Below are 6,000 nucleotides of genomic sequence, written 5' to 3'. Positions count from 1 at the left end.
ATTTATGTCAATCAGTGTGCATTTGCAAACACCAATCTTCAAATAAAAGCTCACTGTATAAATCACATTGACACAGATGTATTTGTAGTGTAAACATAGTCACAGCCAGGTAAATAATAGCTTGCGTTGGTTTGCTGAAGGAACTTGCATGAAAAATTACACCAAAAATGTTATCATTTGGAAAAATATGTGATGTAACGTTTGAGCTTAGTTTTTGTGGGGCATTTTTTTTTTTTTATCTCTGATGGATATAAAACTAACAGAGACTAATATGCATTTTACCAAGTTTAACATTTTTCAAAAGCAGCTGACAATACAAACAATACAAATCCACAAGGTCTCTGTAATATCAGATTAAATCACTTGATAATTGTGTAACAAATAAACAAATAAATGTGTGTTGTGCACAAATTATGAGCCAGTGATTTTTGTCATGATTCCCCCAACATGTCCTTTGGGATATAGCAAATATTTTTTTACAAAGTGCTGTGCTATAAAAGAATATTGTAATTTATATAAATTAGCAGGTCATTAGGCCTTGTTTTCATTTTGTGAGATTACACTGTCATCTAAAACTCTGGGAAGAGTACTGAATTATAGCATCAAAACAATTAAAACAGAGCCACCCACTGAGAGCAAAATTAATTGCTGGTGAAGTGCTCAGGCAAAAATGGATGCTTCCTTGTATGAATAACATTTGCAAAACCACGTGCCACAGAAAATTACATACACGTATTTTACACATATTCACAGTATACTGTGTTCAAGTGAAAAGAATTGATTATGATGTGTAATGTGGACATCTTTGTGAAGGAATGCAAAGGGATGACAATAAATTGCTGTTCTAATACAGATTTTATTGAGCTGTGTTGGTGGGGTTGTTGGGGGCAGTGGGCTGGCAGCTGTTGCTGCTGTGCGGGGGCCCTCGGGTCTCGGCCTACCCCTAATGGCCAGACCAGCTGTCGGAGTTCTGTCTGTAGGGGCGCGGGGCTTCAGGAGGCGGGGAGGGCATGAGAACTTCCACCCCCCTGTCCTGAGGGGCGGGTCCCCGCCTTGTCTGCCCTCCTCTGAAAGGGGGTGATTGATGGCGCAGGGTTGACACCATGCTTCCCCAACAATTGACTCAGGAGGGACAGAAGATGAACAGAGAGCTTGGGACCCCTCCACGTCTTTCTCCTCTGGTTTTCAGAGGCAAATGTGGGATCAGTCGCAGTTATAATTCAGTCATTTTTCTCAATATGTCTTTTATTTGACATTTTTAGTGGAGCATATGCCACTCGAAACACTTTTCAAGGCTGTCAGTGCAATATCTGCCGACAAACTCAAGTTATTTTCTGCTTTATTTGTCAGATTACATGGATTTAACATGGTTTTGTCAAATGACTTAAATGACCCCTCTGCCTTTCGTTAAGATAAGCCCTCTTGTTGCAGCAGGCCTTCAGTGCCCTCTTCCTTATACCAGTTCAATTAATCCAGACAACAGAGAGGAAATCCATGGTGCCTCCAGGGTGGACAGCGCCCTAGCCTCAAGCGTGTGTTGGGTCATCAGTGGGTATCAGTCCAGAGTCTCGGCACCAGGTCCTGCTAACACAGACCTGACCTTTTGCACTAAACCCCAGGATCCTCCCTGGATCCCTTTCAGCAAGTCGCCAGCACCTCCGTTCTCCTTCGAGATTTACAGCCCCACGGAGGGAGAGAGGAGGCAGAAGAGGGGGGGGGGGGACAGGGGGCACTGTCCGGCAGCTGTTCACAGTGGTCTTAAGTAGCTATTTCACACGGAAACAGAATCATGGCTTTCTGAATTCCTCCAGCTGGCCAGTCTCCAGCTCTGTCTGAAATACATTCCTGCACAGAGATGTCTATTGCACTCTCTGCCCTCCATTCTCACTGTTCTGGTAATGCAAATGCCTCCAGACCTTCCACTGAATTTCAGTCCACTGTCCACCCCTCTGTAGATTTATATCTCGAAGGGAAGGGACAAAAATCTCGACTAGTGACTGAGGATCCTGATACTGGAGAGAAGGATAACATTCCTGCAACTTCCACAAAATCTCTGTGTGCCCCACTGTCTTCTGGGACAACAATTTAGCAAAAAACACAGCACAGTGAGACGGGGCTCAGAAAACAAAAGATTCCCATAGATAAGAATTCTATTTCCTTCCTTTTCTCTGTGTACCTGTCCTCTGCAGAAACAAGACGTGTGTACACATAGAGGATTTAATAGCCGTTTAGAGAGCTTGTGTGAAAGTCAAACACTTTTTCCCACAATCCAACGAAAGATCCATCATTCACACGTGTTTACTTTAGGCAAAAAGCCCCAGTCTCTAAGTCACTGTGTGTGTGCATGTGTGTGTCAAAGAGAGTGGGTGGGAGGAAACGAAGAAAAGAAGCACGGTGAAAGAGGATACAGAAAGTATGAATACACACACAACTCCAGCAGCAACCTCTGTTCTTCATTGTGCAGGATGACAAATTCATTAATCAGGGACTGGGGAAGCACAATGTGAGAAAGCAAGATGTCCAATGTATGAGGCAAAGAGAACAAGAAAATTACATTGATGTAAAAGTAATTAAAATACTTTATATTATGAGAGAGATCATGTTAAAAAATTCTCGATTTTGACTTCTTCATTTGAAAACTCGATGACAATCAGGACAAAACAAAACTTGATATCACATGAATGTAATTACATAAATACACTTCCCACAATGGCATGAAAAATAGGCATAAATCTAAATATGCCCTCTCTACAACTACAGTAATGAGTAAGTAAAACTACATGAGCACAGACACCACAGGAAAGACTGTTGTTTCTTTGCTGTGTATTTTCCTGAAAAACTGACACAAGTATGGAAAGGGGGTTGAACAAACAAACATTCAGGATCCTGGGAAAATCAGAGGTGTTCCTTTCCTAATTGAAAATCCCAGCTTCCCATAACAGAGCAGAAACAAAGAGCAGTTATCTTATCACTGTGGGATACGGTTGAGTGTATGTTGTGTGTATATGTGCATGGGGGCTGCTTATGCCTTTGTCACATACAGAGACAAAATCAGGAGTGTGCCCTCTATCTCTTCAAATCTCAATATCCCTCTACACTTGAAGCTGAAGTACTTACCCGGAAACCCTGAACAATAAAGAGATAATATGAAGATCATATAAGATCATATGAAGCAGCAATAAAGAAGACACTCCAAATCATCAAACTAAATGCTGCGCTGCAATTGGCCCTGACGTCTGTCTGTAGGGGGTCTCAGCTGCTGATTGGCCGTGACCGGTTTTGTTGAGGGGCTTCTAATCCTCTCCACACTCTCGGTGGGTGCTCTTAGGGCTTTTCCCACATAAATCAGTCTGGCCTGGGTGGTAAAGTCATCACATCCACTGTGTCCACACACACTGCCTGTTAGCACCCCTATCACATGGAGCGTGCTAGTTCTGAAAGGCCACTGAGCATGAAAGGAGGGCACTGGCTGACCACACTATATGTAGGCTCCAACTGGTAACCCCCACTCGGCACTGTATTTCTGTTATGAAGGACATTCCATTGTTAAATGTGCACATCCACGGCTACAGTACCACAAACTCTTATGAATATGGTATGCAAACTCAAATTGTTAGAAAAATATTATATTATGTTGGTCTAAGTGACCCCTGCTGTGTATGAAACACACTCCCCTGCTGTGTGAGTGCAAAGCGAGGCTAGGTTAAGGACAGTGATAGCATAAATATACCATTTTGCCATTTACCCATGGGTGGTCTTCACTTAACTGCCTTTGGTCAGCTTTTATTTTTTACTCTTGACACTGCAAACGTACAGTTTCATTCACATGTAGTTCTGGATAAAAGCCTTTCTGTTTGCAATGTGCATCACAATAGAGCGTGTTATCCCAAGGTATCAAATGCTCAACAGGAGGAATTACAGAGAACTTTGTCCAGCTGGGTACATAAAAGCAGAAAGGTAGTGCTAGAAAGGCAGGCTCTACATTAAATATGTACACTAAAGTCACAATTACATGTAGGCCTGCTATTTCTTCAGATTTACTTCAATGAGCAATGGTGACAACTGTTCAGATTAGAGAGCTGCTGTCTTTCCAACACAGAAGAGAGTTATAAATCCTGACCTGTGACATCTTTGTTTGTGTGTTTGGAGATTACCCCTGAGTCCTGCGCGAGAACTTTGTCACCAGCTCTTCCACTCTCACACTTTCGCTCCAGTACAAACAAAACACTGATTTATTTCTTCTGTTTGTGTGTGTGTGTGTGTGTGTGTGTGTGTGTGTGTGTGTCGAGAGAGAGAAAGAGGGTGAGAGACAGAAGAGATAACGAGACAAATGATTAAGAATTCTCTGAAACGACAATTTGCAGACTACAGTAATGAAAATGTCCCAGAAAGAAACCAGAGGCTGTCCTACTGCTGTTGTTCACACAAGATTTAGTTCACAGTTCTCTTTCATTTCTGAAACAATCAAGGCGAGGTCATATTTCCAGAGGGAAGGACTGGAGCAGCCACTTCCACTAATGAGATCAGGGAGAAAGAAGACAAACTGGAATTTTCTGATTGGCTATTCTCTGGAGTCAAGCAGTGTAGATTATAATCCTCCCAAACAAAGCATTTTAGCTTGGGAGTGAAGAAAATTGGAAGTCATGTGGATAAAAGATAATACAGCAAAGTCTGGTTACACAGGAGGATTTGAGAATTCAGTGACAAGAAAATGCAGCTTTGCTGAAATACCTGGCACCACTCAAAGAAGAAAGAACAACATATTCAAATTACAGTCTGAAGAAAGTTTAAACATTCTATCTTATACTGGACGCATGTTTCCTTGGACTGTAATTGCATTTGTAAGGGACAATTATAATGATTATTCCCACAGTTTTGATCATTTTATAATATTTAGTACATTCTTCTTTGAGTAGTTTTGATACACTATCTTGATTGATAACAGCCTTGACTTGTACTGATATTTTTGTTGTAAAAACATTGTTAGACATGAAGAAGCTTTCATGGAATGATCAAGGCCTTACGTTTTTCAAAAGAATGACGCACATGAGGCATTTGTACACTTCGAGAGCCCAGATAGCAACATACTGTAAATGCATACTGTTTGTTCCTGAGAACATTGAAAAAATCTTTCCCTGGGACCTTCTCCAACTGGAAGCAAGTCAAAATATTGCCGGCACTTGCCAGAGTGAGCGTCAGAGTGTGTCTGCTGCATCTCTGGGAGGTGAAAGACATATTTCACACCCAGATGAAAACACAAAAACACATCTTATTACACCTACTTGTAATAAATATAAACTGTATTGCACCTTCTGACATGTCTCTGTCTAGTTTTCACTTGCAGCTGGAGACACACATGCGCACATATCTTCTTAGATACAAGCCTACGTTAAGATGGCATGACAGGGTGAGATTTTAAAGAGGATTTTCAATCAGTTGCAGTAATATCCAAGTGTTAATGAAGTATACAGAACTAAGTAATCATGTCATTGTGCACAAAAAGCTGAATCCAGCTATTGAAAACTTTGCATTGCCCAACTTTCATCACACGGTGGGTGCCAAATGAAGCAGGTGTCTGTGAGGCCTAACAAGCTCTTTTCACTGACCCCTATAGATGACGTCACAAGTACTAACGAACTTCACTCTAAACCAGCCTGCCACATTCATGGCCCTACCCATGCTTGTAATTTATTCAAGGCCAGGACCAGGAATAGTGTGATGGAAAGGGGGAGATGGTGGTGTAGGGGCAGTGTGCTTGAATATTAGTGTGCTGCCCTCCCCTGCAGAGAGAAACTGTGTCATAATGCCGGACTCCTTTTATGATTCAAATCAAGGCTTTTGTCTCTGTAAGCGACCGGCTCCGCTCTGTGCCGCAGAACAACCGAGGCACTATACGCCGGCTGCAGAAAATGAGTCCACTGCCATAGACTGAGGAGGTGCAGTCTGAGAGAGCAGGACAGCAACTCAGTACATGAGCTGTGGGGATGACAGGAATGCCTG

The sequence above is a fragment of the Thunnus albacares genome, chromosome 17, assembly GCF_914725855.1.
Source record: "Thunnus albacares chromosome 17, fThuAlb1.1, whole genome shotgun sequence".
In the NCBI taxonomy this organism is placed as follows: domain Eukaryota; kingdom Metazoa; phylum Chordata; class Actinopteri; order Scombriformes; family Scombridae; genus Thunnus; species Thunnus albacares.
This window is presented reverse-complemented; position numbering follows the sequence as displayed.